We start from the raw sequence: 16141 nt of genomic DNA on the forward strand, positions 1-16141 counted from the left end.
CCTTCCAGGATGTACACATATTTCAAAACATCCACCTTGTATGCTACATAAATGTTCGAGTTTTACTAGTGAATTGAAAAACAAGAATAAAATCAAATGGGACACTTTAGTGGCTGCTGTAGCGTTGCCTAATTGAAGAATTTTTCTTTCACTCAAAACTACTTTTACCCATACAATAACTAAGAAATCCAGTTTGTATCATATTGTCAGGCCCAATAGCTATGCAGACTTGCTTATGAGTCTTCAAATAAAATGCATGTCCGGGAATTTCATTAACTCATTTTGCCTTTTTATATGGAAATATCCTCTTCAGAGGATATTCATGCCCCATAAAATTTTAATAAGTGAAAAAAAGTAAAGTGAAAATCACATAACTATGCTACTCAAAACTCATTATCAATTCAAGTAGATCAGTGTACTTTGGTATATTTATTTGAAACTGAGTAGGTCATGCCCAATTACTTGTGGTTATGAAAATTAGGATTTTTTTCACCAGAAAAAATTGATTTGCCTGACCTATTCTCAGTAGCCAAATTAAATCTCAGTAATGAATAGTAACCACATTGTTGGAATTAATAATGTATAGAAAAAGCTGTTAAGAATTCTTTATTGATCTCTTTTAATAAAAAAATCTAAGTGTTTAGTCTGCAAATATAAGTTTGGGAATGCTTATCTTCCTATTTGTTATTACTTACAAACTGCAAGCTTCATAGAAGGGAACTATTTATTTCATTAGGTGGAGAAGTTCCTAGCACCTATTTTCATATCTAGTTCCTCTGAGATGCTTCAGATACATTTATTTATTGAATAATGAGATGAATGAAAGATGAGTTAATGTCTAATCCTAAAACAACAAAACTTGATCATCTTGCTGTAGGCTTAAAATTGCAATTGAGGACTTGTTTTTATTTCTACAGCACTCACAGGCTTGAGTGTTGCCTGTGAATTCATAACGGCATGCTTATTCACCAACCAACCATCTGTTGAGTACTTCCTACAGGCAAGGTACTTTGTCATGGACTATGAGCCTCAGTGAAGGCAGATAGGTATAGACATTTCCTTCTGAAGGCATAGTAAGGAATGAAATGCATGCCAATTGCTGTTCTGAGAAGCAGTTTGTTCTTTAGAGACCATGTTGGACCAACAAATGTGAAGTGAGAGAGAAAGAAGAGAGCTGACATCCAGCTGGAGGTAGGAGAAATCAGGAAGGTTATCAGAGAACAGATGGCTTTCCAGTAAGCCATGGAAAAGAAACCCAATATAGACCTTTGAAGAATATCAATAACCAATATCAATAACCAATGTTCACTCAATAGCAAGTGGCTGGCCAATGAGCTTTTTTTTCTTTTTTTGGGGGGTACAATATCATTGGACTCTCACAGAACCTCAAATTAAGTCTAGGATTGCCTCAATTTTAGGAAACAGTGAATTACTTGAGGAAATGCAATAGACTGTAAGCTTACTGAAATTGATCCAATTAATGAGCCTTACCTTTCTGCAAAGCCTAGAATCAACAGCACAAATTGCACTTGTGAACCTGGGATTGGAACCAAATGTTCTGAACGCAAATGAAGAGGGAACTTTCATTTTAACTAAATGTCATTGTTCCCTTGGGGAAGGTTCTTAAGTGTGGAAATATCCACAAATTATATAGTAGACCTGTGGAAAAACAATGATTCACCAAGGCTTCAGTGCAGCAGCAATGGAAGTATGGTTCCTTACAAAATAGCTCCCCTGGAGTGGCTGACAAGAGTAATAATAGTTAACATTTATTGAGGGCTTTTGATGTGAGTACACTATGCAAACCCTCACCTGCATGCTCTCATTTAATCCTTACAACAACCCCATGTGGTCGATGTCATTATAAACCTATCTGTACAAATGAGAAACTCAAGGCTCAGAATAATAAATAACATAAGCAGGATCACACATTTGGTAAGTGACTGCCCCATTATTATTATTAACAACCCTTTGGTAAAAGCAACTGAACCTTTAATTAAGAAGACAAACAATTCACAGCTACTTCTGAATAAATTTCACCAGTGAAGAAATGTTACCTGGTCTCTGAGTCATTAGTGGTATTGTAGGGTTTAAATATTCATCTACTTTGTCACATCTTTATCAACTTTGCTGTGCCACAGATAATTACGATGCAATATCTAAGTACACTGTGAGTCTAATTAGGGGTTTCAGTTACCATTGCAAGAGATAAATAAATCTGAAGAGCCATGAACTGCTATTGATTTGCTACAGAAGAATATCTGTTTGCTTCCTTTGATGCAGTTGCAGTTCCTAAGGGCTGGGTTGCCTTTTTTTTTTTTTTTTTTGATTTGACTCTGACATTCAGACTTTCCAATTAAGTCCATGGCACAAACTTTCCACAATTTTTTTCTTTGCCTTTGAAAACATCACTCCTGAATAAAAGCAAACACACAAATGACTTTGGCTTTTCTGTAGGTTTGTTTTAAAAGATGTTTTATTTTTGTCATTATGCATTTGAGCATTTAACAAAGCCAAGCTTTGCTGATTTAATGTGACTCAAGTCAGAATCAGCCCCAAAGAAGTAATTCATTCTTAAGTGGAATGAAATTAAGCTTAGAATGAAAAGAGTGTGGGACTGATTGACAGAAGAAATGGGTCTCAGGGCTGGCTCTGCCTTTAACCAGTTATGAAGCCCAAGAAATCACCTTTCTTCTCTGCCTCAGTTTCCCTTGTAGAATGGAAGGGGCCTAGTGGTCTTTTATGAGCCTTCAAAATGTGAACTACTACACATGGCCTTTGTGCATCCATTCATCCACTCATCTTTTCTAAATATATTTTCTGCCCCCACACCACCCCGGCCAAGTGTTACATCTGCATGAAAAGTTGAGGTAAAAACTTTCAGGATATTCTCTTTTCACAGACATAACTGTGTTAAAAGAACGTTTTTAGGGGAAAATCTCCACACTTGGAATAATGCATATTTTAAAAAATAAGTCTATAGCTAAGTTCATGCTTATAATTCTACCATCTCAGGAGGCTGAAATATAAGGATCACCATTCAAAGCTAGCCCACACAGAGAAGACCAGGAACTCTTATCTCCAATTAACCACCCTAAATAACAAAGTAGAGGTGTGGCTCAAGTGGTTAGAGCTCAAGTCTGGAACAAAACTGTCAAGCCACATAAGGCCCTGAGTTCAAGTCCTAGTACCAAAAGCAAAATAATAATAATAATAATGGATCCAGCTTATTTATTGGGGAATGTTTAAAAATGGGCTTGAGCAATGGTATTCAAATAGAGGTAGAATTTTTTTTTTTTTTTTTTTTTTTAGGTCCGGTCGTGGGCCTGAACCCTGGGCCTGGGCACTGTCCCTTAGCTCTTCAGCTCAAGGCTAGCACTCTACCACTTGAGCCACAGCGCCACTTCCGGCTTTTTTTCTTTTTGCTTATGTGGTGCTGAGGAATCGAACTCAGGGCCTCAGGCATGCAAGGCAAGTGCTCTACCACTGAGCCACCTTCCCAGCCCAGGTAGAAAGTTTTTTTTAAAATCTTTGGTATAAATTCCTAAACAACAGTACTTTATATTCTGTGACTTCTTAGCAGTCTAAGAAAAATGTTGACTTCCAGAATAGATTTTTGTTAATAGCTGTCTATGTTTTAAGTGTAAGGACTACAGAATATTTTTTTTTTTAGTTGAGGAAACTTATATCCCAAAGATCACTCTAAAGTACATTCAAGAAGTTGCCTTGCATTTATTTTTGCCGGTAGAACAAGCTGCAACTTTAGCAATTAGCAGCCCATACAAATGTGAGCCATTGGCTTCCTCTAGACTAATTAGCAAGTTTGCTCTGTTCCTTTTCCAGCTGGCCAGGCTATGTCTTTTCGCTTCGTTTACATGCTGTGTCTTTTCACTTTTGCCAGTACTAGAACCTTTCACAGTTTGTCAATAAGAAAAGACATCTCAATCGGCTTCTCAGTTAAAACTGTTCATCAAGATGCTAGGAAAGCTGGTATAACATCTTCAACTTCATCCTGCTTTCTCAATAGAGGTTAATGAAACTTCCTGCCCACTTCCTGGTCCCACACAACTGTGATCACCTGGTTTGCCAATCCTTCCTCTTCTCTCTGAAGTTTGTCCCACAATTTCACTCCTGTGTTGTCATTCTTGGCCTACAAACCTTGATGGGATAGACTCTTGTGCGTCTAATTTGTAATTTTACCACAAAGGAACTCTTGCTACATGATTTTTTTTGGCACTGTTGTGTTCGTTGATACCCCTGAAACTCTTCCTCTACAAGCCCAAGCTCCTGATTCAGAATCCCAGATCTGACACAGGCCAAAGTCAGTGTCAGAACATGACATTCAAAGCAAACAAAAAGCACAGCATGAGGCATGCTATAAATTAGAAAAATAGAAATGTGGAGGCTGTTCTGGGTCCTGATTGTTATACTGACACCTGAAGGGAAAGTTTTAAGCATGTTTGTGATTTGGGGGCCGAGATGGTAAAACTGCAGTCACAGTTCCTGGGGAGAGAAAGGAAGATGGGTAGCAGATGGGAAATAGAGAGACCTTATAATGAAGAAGGTTGACATTCTTTCACATTAAGCTCAAACTTCACTGATGAGTACCTGAGCATCTTTAAAAACAGATACCCATGCCTACTTGCACACCTACAGAATTAGAGTTAAGAGAAAAAGGAGTTAAGGAAAAAGGAGTCTATGTTAAAAAATAACCTACTTTCAAGTTTCTTACAATGAACGATGCATGGTGTTTATCATCTCAACCTTGAATGCTGAAATTGCTGTTCATTGACCTGTTGGATTAGAGATTCATGTTGCTTTTAACCCAAGCCTTTCCTTACAGTCAATTCTAGAAATCACCTGAGAATCTGATTAAAATATTGATTCTGTTTCATTAAATCAGAGGAGGGAGAGATAATCTACATTTCCAGCAAGTTCCCAGGAGTAGCCCACGTGGCTAACCCAGAGTCCATACTCTTGAGTAGCAGAATAATTTAGACATCCATATGAGCCATCTCTTAATACATTTTTGCTTTTGTTTTTGTCTTACAAGATCATATTTTTCCTTTCGATTAATTAAAGCAATGTTTGTTTAAGGCAAGGCCTGTCTATGTTGGGTTTCATGAAGCCAAAAACAGTACTGAGATAAGGATCACATTCCCTAACCACACACTAAAGCTTAGGAAAATCTTGTGGCAATTTCTTATTAAACACTAGGCGTCAAACACAAGCTTTGATCTGTGTTTCTTTCTTTTTTTTTTTTTTAAATTTTATTTTATTTTATTTGAGAACATACTGTACAGAGGGGTTACAATTACATGGGCAGGATAATGCATACATTTCTTACCAAGCATTGCAGCCTCCTCCTTTGTTTACCCTTCACCTCCCTTCCCAGCCTCCCCCCTTCCCCCCACCCAATCATACCCCCCCCACATACACCGACATTGTAAAGCTGGTTTTGACATGACATTTTGTACTTCTCATTGTTGCAACAGGTCCACCTGAATCCTTAAACGACTTGTTTGTCCCTATCTCCTCCACATGTTATACTGACATCAAATATAGTGAAAGCGGGGGTTACACTGTGGGGGAGGGACATACAAAGCAACAAAGAAATAATCTTATAAATGCGTTAGAAACACATGCATGAAAGAAACAAAAACATTAAAATACATATTTAAGGGTTCGTTTTCCTAACATCACATTATCTGACCTTTTCCGCTTGACTCATACCTATACTAGATATTGCAAATAAGGGAAACCATGGGACCTATGTTTCTTTGGGCCTGGTTTTCTTTCAAAAATCTCACTAAAAGGACTAAAAGGCTGTATAAATTCACTGTGACAAAAGATGGGAAAAAGACAGTATCAGAGAGGAAGTTCTCAACAAGTCCTAGAAGACACAACACACATTGATGGATGGTTACGGGTAGCAGACAGGGACTGTGGAAAATCAAGTGAGTGGAGAAGCAGCAGCCAGCAGTCAACAAGGCGCTTTCTTGGAGAGCCCCGGAACTCAGATGTGGAGGCATCATCTGTTTTGAAAGCATCTATCAAACATGTGGACTGATTACTTGTAGAAAATCAACCAAATAGCACAGGTATCTTTTCCACTGAGGCTAAACCCCAGAAACAAACAATCACAGAGAATCTGACTGAGGGATTTGGAATCTGACTTGGTAAGATTCGAACTGTGACTCAGGTGTGAGTCATAAGGAAAACCGTGGGATTGTGTAAGTGTACATACTGACCCCTGCGACTAATCCACCTACCTGATACCTACCCGACATAGTACCTCCTCAGTATTTTTTAAAGAAAAAATTTATTATCATTAAGGATGATGTACAGAGGGGTTACAGTTTAAGTCAGATAAAGAGCACATTTCTTTTTGGACACTGTCACCCCTCCCCTCCCTCTCTCCCAGTTTTTCCCCTACCAACCCCACCCACAAGTTGTATAGTTCATTTTCCATTTCTAGTGAGTATTACTGCTGCTGCATTTGTTCACCCTTTATCCCTCCATTTCTGTGTCTCCAAAGACAGATAAATGAACTAACAAGACAAAAAGAAAACAAAATCAAAGAAGTAAAACACCTCTTGTTTCCATTTCATGGTTCATTTCACCTCCTTGTTTTTAAGACAGCTCCCTCCCTACCTACCCTACTTGCCTACACACGAAATACTCAATCAAGGAACTGACTCAGGCCTGAGAAACTGAATAAAGTAAGAGAAAAGATCTATGCTGCTCACAGTTTCTAGGACAGGCCTTTGACATCATGGAAAATCGCCACCTACATAACCTATCATGAATTCTCCAAATAATTAAAAAGGAAACCCTTTGATACGTATGGACCTTTCATTGGTTGTCAGAATTTTACTATAAATGACTACATTTTTCTGAACAATGTCACCCCCTCCCTCATTTTCTTCCAGTTTATCCTCTCCTGACTCTAAATGACAATAAGAAGCCCCAATACACTAGACATTGTAGGATAGATTTTAAGGCAAATATGAACACCATAGATATCATAAATAGGAAGTGAAGAAAGGAAAATCAAAGAAGAGACACACAATGTACAAAACAGAAAACTAATTTTAAAAGTCCTATTATTAATATGTTGAGAAATGAAATCTATGATATACATAAATGTGTATATATATGTATTTATTAGCAGAGATTTCTTCAACAAAAATATTTAGAAGTTAACCTTGGCAATATTTGGAAAATGAAGTCTAAAATGTATACTAATAGTTTTAATGTAGTCAATGTAGTCAATGTTATGACACCAAGACATGAAATAATACAGAACAACTGGGCAGGGGGAGGGTAGTTGTGGAAGGGGTGGTAGGGGAAAAACAAAGGAGGAAGCAACGCTGCTCAATAGGAAATGTACCTTGCTCATGTAACCCCTCTGTACGGTATTTTTGCAATAAAATACTTACAAAAATAATACAAACATACTATTTAAAAATGTGGAAGAAAAATCAGAAGGAACAACTAACTGAAACTCTTGATAGTTAAATTTTATGTATTTGTGATGACAATTGAATAAAAATAATTTAGCTTTGAAAGGCATTAAAGATTTAGGAGGACCTGGCAGTATATAATTTGGGGTGAAACAGTCCATAGACAAATAGAAGTAGATTTGGAGGTAGATTTCATCTTAACAAAGAGAACAGGATTAACGCTGAGATGTCTCATTAACAAAGGGTGTTCATAAAGCCAAGCTAAGGTTCTCTAGAAGAGTAGAAAATTGGACATCCACTTTCAGACTTCTTCAATTTTATTTGGATGCATATTGTAGACTGTTATTTCCACAATACTAAATGGTGAAAGAGCATAAGTAGATACATACAGATTTTACTGAATTAAACAATGTCCCATATTTTTTGTCCAAACTAGCACTTTGAACAAAACTACAAATCCATTAATCTGGAAGTTTCTATTAACACTAGACAATTTTTAATATCTTTATATATTTTATTTAATATTTATATTAAATATTTTTGTGGTGAAACATTTGAAAGGTTGTTACAATTAGTAATTTTGGTTGAATCTAGGTTCATTTAAACTTTTTTCTCATTTCAAGATAGAAACATGACAGAATGACTTACAGACTTCCAGAAACAGTAATTTATAGATTGGAAATGATAGCATGAGATGGATGCTGGTGATTCATATCTATAATCCTAATTACTCAGGATGCTGAGATCTGGGGATCACAGTTCACAGCCAACATAGCCAGAAAAATCCATAAGACTGTTATCTCTAATTAACCAGCAAAAATGGCAAATGAGAAGTGGCTCAAATGGTAAAGCATTCTCTGCTTTAGTAATTAGCAATAGTTTTAGTTTCAATTCTTCCACACCCTCCAACATCCTCTTTGAACACTACTTTGTTCCCCTGTAGACAAAAATCTTCCAACTTTCCTAGTCTTTCATCTTTCCACTACTGAGAATTGTTCCTCTCAATAGACTTGCTTAACAATTGTTGACTCTAGAAATGATACACATAACATTTCCTAGAAGGCTACCGAAGATACTTTCTAACATAGCCTTTCTTTGTATTTCCATCCTCACATTTCTTACTTACAATCACAAATCCCTTTTACAAATGTGCATGGGATTGGCAGAATTCAGACACAGGTGCTTCAGATTCCTGTCCCCTGGTCTGCATAATCTCCTCTCTTTCTAAATTTGCTACTAGCCAGAATACTGCAAATGTGATGGGCTCTCATTCCCAGGATGATGGGAGGTTATGCATAGAGATGAAAATATTCTACAGGCACAATCAAAGTCAAGGTTAACAATCAGTTTACCTTGAATTAAGCAAAGGGAAGAGTAACCAAGATGGGTTTGGCCCAGTTATGTATATTTTTGAAAGAGGGCCTAATCCATCTTTGAGGCAAGACTTGAATGAGTAGAGATTATCTCTCCATTGTTGGTTTTGAAGAAGCAAGCTGCCACAAATTCTACAACCATAAAGAATAAACAAGTAGTCAAAAAAAAAAAAAGAAACGGATCCCAATTTCACCAAGCCCACAAATGGCAAGTCAGTCCACGGACCAGCTTGATTTCAGCCTTAAATTCAACATCAAACTGTGGACAAGAAAACTCAACCCATTTGGACTTGTCACCTATACATAGAAACCATGAGATAATAAATGTTTTGTTTAAAGCCACAAAATTAGTGCTAGTTTGTTGCTTAGAGATAGTAACTAGGTACACTATTTAATATCTTTCCTCCTTATCTATGTATGTGTCTATGTCATTTAGATACAGATACATACACTTATGTGGTTGGCCTAGCAACTACATAATTTTTATCAGTGTTATTCTTATGATCAGATAAACATTTCTTTATCAGCTATTATATACCAACATCGTGTACTCAATGGGAAATACAAGGATTGACAAAGTCATTTTTTGTTTGACCAAACTTGAGTCAGGGGCCAGAATCTTCTCCCAGGCCCTGAGTTAAAGCCCTAGTATAACCACACAGTTGCAGTTTTAGTCAGAATCCTGTTAAGTCAGTCTTTTTTTTTTTTTTTGATGAGTCGTGGGGCCTGAACTCTGGGCCTGGGTGCTGTCCCTCAGCTTTTCAGCAAAAGGCTAACACTCTACCACTTGAGCCACAGTGCCACTTCTGGCTTTTTTCTGCTTATGTGGTACTAAGGAATGGAACTCAGGGCCTCATGCAGGCAAGGCAAGCACTCTACCACTGAGCCACCTTCCCAGCCCTCTTAAGTCAGTCTTGTCAGGATGTCCTTTTGATATTTGCTCACCCTCAATATCTGATCAAATTCTTTGTCTTCGTGTTCCACACACACACAAACACACACACACATACACAAGCACACATGACATCTGATCATCAGCAATAAACCTGTTAGGTCATTTCAACCAGACCATCCCTTACTTTTGATTTTTATCTTTTGGTAATTTTCAACACACTAACCTCTATTCTGGTGCTTGGCTATAAATTTCCAGTTGCCCATGTTGGATGGGGTGTCCTGCCCAATTGCTCTCTCTAGCTGCAATTCCATTACAGAGGTCCTATCCTTAATGGTCCAAAAAGGCTTTCTTTACCATGCTCCTAACAAGACTTGAGAAATGTCTAATTTTGTTTTCTTTAACAAGATGAAGTATGAGCACGTACACCTCATTCAATGGAGATTTAAGAAGTGTTTTAACTTCAAACTGAATGAGAGACACAGAGCCATGCATAGCATTCATACAGGGGCAGGAGGAAATAAAGCCAAGTATCAGGCAGGCACCGAGTGAGTGTAATGTTTCAGGCACCATCAAGGAATGATCTCATCATGAAAGGAATCAGCAGCTATGGGAACAAGCCAGACCAGAGAGAGCCAAAGGCTCAGACATTGCAACATGAAGACTTCAGAGGGTTTCAGACAAAGGGGAGATGTTAGACAGGCTCGAGGCTTTTAATTAATTGTATACCTAGAAGTAACAATACAAAATAAAGCCAATCTAGTAGAAAGAAATGACAGGCATTCCCTCTACCCCTTGAATTGAAGAGGACACAGAACAGAGAAATAGAGGTAAAATTGGCAATCAATTGATAACTGATTGGATATTTGTGGGGATAATTCCAAAGTTCCTTGCATTGTTTAATTTGATATTCAAATATCCTTGTTATATCCCAAGATAGGTCTCTATTTCTCTCCCTCTCCACCCACCCCCACATCATAAGCATGTCATAGTTTCCTATCCATACATTTTTGTTTGTTTGTTTTTGTTTTGTCGGTTGTGGGGCTTGAACTCTACGCTTGGGCGCTGTCCCTGTGATCTTCAGCTCAAGGCGAGCACTCAACCACTTGAGCCACAGCACCACTTCCTATCCATACATTTTATAGCATGTACTTCACTGGAATGCAATGCTTCATTTCTTGATTTCCCTTACCCCACACTCAGCACAGGTTTGACTCCGGAAACTTTGAGTGTTTGTTCTGATTGTCCTCAATTGAAGCTATTCAAGGAAATGCTATTATGATGCTAATATCTGGGGACTGGGGAGGTCATTTATGTGTTTGAAGTAGGAGTAGTGTCTCTGAAGGTAAGAGAATACTAACTTCCTCAGTCTTAAGGTGTCTTAGCCAGGCACTGCAGGTTGAGCTCTAAGGATCATGGTTTGAAACTAGCTGGGGCAGAAAGTCCAGGAGACTCTGATCTCCAGTTGACCCTCACAAAGCAGAAGTAGAGCTGAGGCAAATGGTAGAGGAATAGCCTTGAGCACAAAAGTTTAGGGACAATGCACTGAGTTTAAGCCCCAGGGCTGGCACAAACAAACAAACACATAAAACCACTGTAGTGTCTTTAAACAAAGTTTGGCTCTTTTTTCCGTTTCTTTTGTGCCCATACTGAGTCTTAAACTCAGGGCCTGTCACTCTTACTTAGCTTTTACACTCAAGGCTACTCTATCACATGAGTCCTACTACTTCCAACTTCTTGCTGGCTAATTGGAGTTGAGTCTTTTGGACCTGTCCCACCAGGCTGGCTTCTAGCCTTGATCCACAAATCTCAGTCTCCTTGAGTAGCTAGGATTTGGGTGTGAGCCACAAGTTCCTGGACTTTCTCTAATTTTCATAATTTGTATTTGAGTAGTCACCTTGGAATCCTTTCCGTGGTCAGACTCTAGAGGGGTCTTGGTTGACTCTGAAGTCAACTAGAAAAATCCCTTCTTTCGATGGGCAATTTCAGATTATTGGAGTGGAAATTAGAAGAGAAAGGAGTATTTGTCAAATGAGTCCTGCATATCAGATGGGATGCTGGGATCAAGATCATTATTTTCCTGAGAGTTTATGGAACTGTTTTGCCTAATTAGGGGTATGACCCCCACAACCAAAGACAGAGGACAAGACAAAAGCAGACAACATGGGAGCTTTCAGAAATGAAGTGCCAGACAGGAAATCTCTGTATTTTTATATGCAGATTGGGTCAAATGTGATTTGATGAATCTGTAGAGAAACATGGGAATTGGAAAGTGGTATGGTCTAATGGTAAGAAAGTATGGGAACTCACCAGTACCTCTTTGCTCAGTTCCAGTTCAGTGTCACCAGACATAGTGCATTGCTTTGCCCCAGGGATAAAAGGACTTTTCAAGAATGAGAGTTTTATGATCAATATTCAGAAGGTTAGCTTTAGGGGAGAAGGAGTGAAACAAATTGTGTACAGTTTTCTATGACCAGCTTCTGGTGTTATTTCAAATACCAAGGTCATATATTCGGGGTAGCATGTCTTAAACTCCATCACCTAGCACTACAATATATTTGCTCAGTAAAAATATTGAGTAGTGTAAGGTCTGCTCCTAGATGCCGAGCAGACTCCACCCTCCTCGCAGCAAAGTCTCCGCCCAGTACCTGCGTTACCTAGGCAACTGGGACACCTGGAAGAGGTCACATCTGCATCCGCTGAGGTCACATCTGAATTTGATGTGGCCACACCTTTCCCCGCCCATACCCTACATAAGGCCTAGCCCAGGCCCAGACCCTCTCTTGCTCTCTCTGTTCGTTTCTAGCTCTTGCTCTTCTTTTCTAGCTCTCTTGCTCTTGCTCTTCTTTTCTAGCTCTCTCTGCTCTCTCTCTGCTCTAGCTCTTTCCTCTCTCTTTCCCAGCCACGTGGAGTGCCAACCTTGCCTGGTCCCAGCAGGTCTACTGAATAAACCTACCCCTTACCTGAATACCACGTGCGTGCTGGTGCAGTTTTTACTCGGTTATCTCTTTTTAAAAACCTAACAAGTAGCTTTCAAGAAAACAGAATAGATATACTTTTTTAAAAAAAAAAGTAAGGGTAAAGGAAATAGAAATGGAGGGAATTAATATAGTAAATAGAAATGGAGTGTTTAGGAGTCAAGCATTGTTAAATCTGGTCTCTCTCTCTCTCTCTCTCTCTCTCTCTCTCTCACACACACACACACACACACACACACACACACACACACGCACACACACACATACTGCTGAACCTTTACCTGAGCAACAGACAGACTATACCTTCTCTTTTTCAAATGAGCTCATCTTTGGACTGCACCAAAATTTAGTTTCCTGGGAGCACTGTTATGTGCTAACCTTCTGTGCAAGAGACTATTTCCCCCAAATGACTATGTACCCATTCACTCTTATAAGACAACTTAACCTTTGCCAGCACCAATCATAGTGATAGGACTTCTAACATGGCTCCTTTGCAGTTCAATGCTATAAATAAAGCTACCATTCTATAAAATTTCAGAACACATTTTTTAAGGCTGCTTGAATTTTTCTGAATTGTGAGTTCCAAGTGGCCCCAAATAACTATAATTTTCCTTGTTCTGAACAAGATTGCTTGTATGCTCAGTCAACAAGAGCACTTGATTTGGCCAGAGCAAATAATTTGCCTATAATTATAAAATTAATTAGCCTTCTACTGAGGTCAGAATGTATATTAGACTTGGAATCGAAACAGATTTTCCAATGCTGGTTTGTCTGAAAATCTATATGACTTTAGGTAAACACTTCCACTGAATGGTGGTTTAACTTTCTTACAGTTATAAAGCAGTAACAATTCTAACTCATACTGTTACTATGATGACAAAACCATAATATGTGTGTGTAAAAATATTAGAAAAGATACTAACAATACATGTATGCCAAACAACAGTGTTTTAAATTTTTGTACCCCTGGATATACCAATCCATGATCTTTATAATATTGCTGAATAATATCTTTCGTTGTACCAAGATAACCAGTCCTCAGAGGGTTGGCAGCTATGATAGATTAATCAATCAGCAGCAGCATTATTTCATTAATCATGATCTTTATGAGCTGCTGCATACGACTTTGCAGTCTAATCAAGAAAATGAATGCAGACTTCATATTTTCACTACCAAATGCTAGAGAAATGCTAAATTGTGTGTTCATTCATCATAAAATTACAATATGGCCCTGCCATTAGTGGGTTCAAGACAGCTTGTATCATTGCTCCCAGATTTAATCAGACTTACTAATAACTATTCTTAAGCTCAAGGGTAATGACACATATTCCCTCCCAAAATAATACTGAATTTTCATTAATGCCTCAAGCATCAAATGATTATACCTATCGCTATTCTTATTTAGTATAATCAACACAAAATTATTTACGGTTTGTTTTTCAGTGCAGTGACTTTTTTGGTGTGAGAATGAAAAAATATGCTTTTTTTCCTCTTTCTTTTTTTTCTTGGAATATCTTCCTCTTAGAACCATGCTACCCTGGGAACACAAGAAAAACTTGATTTCAACCTCAACAGCAGTGGAGGCAAGAGAAGTCTTAGGATCTAAACAATCCAAACATCTGCATAATCAAAATACTTTAAGTACAACTCACTTTGAGAATCAGGATTGAGGTGGGTACTGGCACCTCATGCCTGTAATCTTGCTCCTCAGGAAGCTAAGATCTTGGGATCATGATTTAAAACCAGCCCAGGCAGGAAACTCCAATTAATCACCAAAAAGCCAGATCTGGAGCTGTGGCTTAGGTGGTAAAGTGTTAGTTTTGAGTTAAAAGCTCAGAGATAGTGCCAAGGCCCTACAAGCATGAGGCCCTACTGGAACAAACAAACAAAGAAAACAAATAAGTCCTGAATACTTTAAATCTTTTGATTATAGGGCTATAAATCTAGTAATATATTACTTGTTATTTAGCTTTTATCTACCAATTCTGATATTGTACACTCTGATTCAAGAGTAACAGTTATTACTGAAGCAACAACTGTAACTTGGTTGACACTAATGTTTTCATTCAAAGACACTGAAAATTCCCCAGGTGATATCACTCGGTGGTTGAATCAATATTAGTTCTGCTCATTAAACAAAATCTCAGTATACTGATTGCCTTATGTGTCATGTTATTTAGTAATATCTCTAGCAGTCCTTGAAAAACACAGTCCCTTTTATTTAATTCAAAAAGGACCGAACATCAGAAATATCCACTCTAATATATTTTAAAATAGAAATTCCTTACTGAAGGCTATGATTTTGAGCAAGGTGAAATGTATAAATCTAATTTTCTTCCAATAGAAGCTTTGATAGATATTTAAATTAGAAAGACACTTTTCTAAAGCTGCACTCTCCAATGGTGACTAGTCGTAGGCATTCCTTACCTCCATTCTACATGCACAGCCAGGGTCAAGTTGTCACATTTTGTTCATCAGTATTTATCTCTTGAACTTTTCCAAATTCTGTGACTTTCAAGGACACTGAACCTTTTTACTTTTGCAACTTTTTACTTTTACACTATCCATCATTATTTTACTCACTGCGTGAATGTTGAATTATCTGCCTGCAGAATTTTAACCACATTAAAAGAAACAGTAATATAATATATACTAAAGGTTACCATAATATGACAGTCAAGTTATCAATTATGCTCAATAGTTGAATGAGAGGTAAAAATGGTGCCTGGTGCCAGTGGCTCACATCTATAATATTAGCTACTAAAGAGGCTGAGACCTGGAGGATCATGGTTTGAAGCCAGCCTAGGGAGAAAAGTCTGGACAGCTCAATTTCCAAAATAATCATCAGAAATCCATGCCTGACTGTCTTGGCTCAATGAGTGCTCAACATGAGGCACAGTTCAAATGAGCGCCAGCCTAGCAAGCAAACTGAGAGTGTGAGGCTCCAAGTTCAAATCCCAGTAATGACAATTTAAAAAATAATGAAAATATAAAATAAAATACTAACATAGATTGGTTGTTCAGGAATGAAAAATCACTACCTTTCTCACAGTTGCAACTTAGCAAGATGAAACAGTGATTGGTCCTTGAATGAAACTGCTCTCCATTTATCCTCCTAAAATGCCAAGTACTTGATCATGTTTAGGATATGTACCCCAAAATATGGCATCTTGATATCTGAGAGAATAGTAGAAACTGAAAAGTCTCTGATCTCTCATTTTTCTCCTATATAAAAATTGAAGTGACCTTCCTATAAAGCAGGTAATAAGAATCTTATTCAAGATGTGTCTTCTTTTTACCCAAGAAAAGTAGCTGCAGACAGTGAGACACCAAGAAGAATGCAAACAACAGGCCCTGCAAAGTTTCTAGTTTACTAGTGTTCCATCATATCCCTCTTTCCTGTCATTCTTTCTCTATGTTGTCTACCCTTCA

At 37.9% G+C, this 16141-nt stretch overlaps 1 protein-coding gene across 6 annotated transcripts in view; it reads right to left on the reverse strand.

The window, feature by feature from the left end:
• Nrxn3 (neurexin 3) overlaps positions 1 to 16141 on the reverse strand; it is a 1519933-nt gene that overhangs the window by 899066 nt on the left and 604726 nt on the right. The gene's annotated exons all lie outside the window — the stretch shown is intronic.

This window comes from Dipodomys spectabilis, unplaced genomic scaffold (assembly GCF_019054845.1).
Source record: "Dipodomys spectabilis isolate Male_0828 unplaced genomic scaffold, ASM1905484v1 ptg000157l, whole genome shotgun sequence".
NCBI lineage: Eukaryota > Metazoa > Chordata > Mammalia > Rodentia > Heteromyidae > Dipodomys > Dipodomys spectabilis.